Here is a 1,205-nt window from a genome sequence, read left to right as displayed (position 1 = left end):
AGCATCTGTTTGAGTTTGAGTGGAGGAAAGCACTGAAGAAAGATATCCTGAATAATTATATCGGTCTAGAGGGAAATCTGTTGTCCTGTCACGTAACACCAAAACTCGGGAATCACCCAATAAAGTTGACTGGCAGCAGATTCGGGACGGATGAAAGTACAGCTCAAGATTAATGTCTGGAACTCATTGCCACTGGATGCGGTGTTGCTGCTAATCTAGACAAATTCCATAGAGAAAGAGGAGGGAAGATGGCATGCTATAGCCCAATCTCAGAAGCTAAGCAGGGTCAGTACATGGAAGGGAGACCACCAAGGGAGACTCTGCAGAAGAAGGCCATGGCAAACCACCTCTGCTTCTCCCTTGCCTTGAAAACCCCTTGCTGAGGTCGCCATAATCAATGCCATTCGACCAAGATCTACCTCATCTTGCACTGACACTTTGTTGTTGTATTGTATTGTTTTATTGTTTTAGACTGTTTTATTTGTTTTAATTCTGGCACATGTGCCCCGTTGTTAGCCGCCCTGAGCCTTCGGGGAGGGCAGAATATAAATCCAAAAATTATTTTTTAAATTAAAAATAAATAAATTGGCTTGGCTGCAATGGCCCTTTACACATGGACAGACAGACACACAGAGCAAAATCCATCTGCAGAGCTCTGGATCTCTGAAAATGGAATTCTGAGCACTTCACCCACCTTTAGTTCCAAGATATGAGCTTTTGTGTGCAAGCACACTTCTTCAGATACAATGGAATGGAAATACGGTAGAAACAAGAGTCATAGATATAGAGAGTAGGCAGTAGATTAGCATACAGAATAATGAAGATGTTTTTAACAGATTAAAAGAATAACAAGCTTAGTTTATATGGCTATCAACTCGTGGGGAAAAACATAGTAAGAAAATAGATATGTCAGAACTGGAGACTGGAGATTGATGTATCTTTAACTGTGGATTCAGGCTGGGGCAGGGAGGGGACCGGGGAGAGGAGACATGGTGGAGACAGTGGCATAAAAATGGTATAGATTTGTAGACGGGCCCTTTAGAAGGAGCTGCGGTGGCTCAAGTGGTTAAGATGCTGAACTGCAGGCTGTGGAAGGTCAGTAGTTCAGCAGTTCGAGACCCGAGTGTGCCGCATGACGGAGTGAGCTCCCGTCTCCAGTTCCAGCTCCTGCCAACCTAGCAGTTCGAAAGCAAGAAATTGCAAGT

The 1,205-nt window shown here is 44.1% G+C and overlaps 1 protein-coding gene across 1 annotated transcript in view; it reads left to right on the top strand.

The window, feature by feature from the left end:
• ATP2A1 (ATPase, Ca++ transporting, cardiac muscle, fast twitch 1) overlaps positions 1-1,205 on the top strand; it is a 53,640-nt gene that overhangs the window by 24,178 nt on the left and 28,257 nt on the right. The window lies entirely within an intron of this gene.

The sequence above is a fragment of the Gekko japonicus genome, unplaced genomic scaffold (genome assembly GCF_001447785.1).
Source record: "Gekko japonicus isolate JY-2015 unplaced genomic scaffold, Gekko_japonicus_V1.1 scaffold2079, whole genome shotgun sequence".
NCBI lineage: Eukaryota > Metazoa > Chordata > Lepidosauria > Squamata > Gekkonidae > Gekko > Gekko japonicus.
Note: the sequence above shows the minus strand (reverse complement) of the source record. Positions and strands in the feature narration are given on the sequence as shown.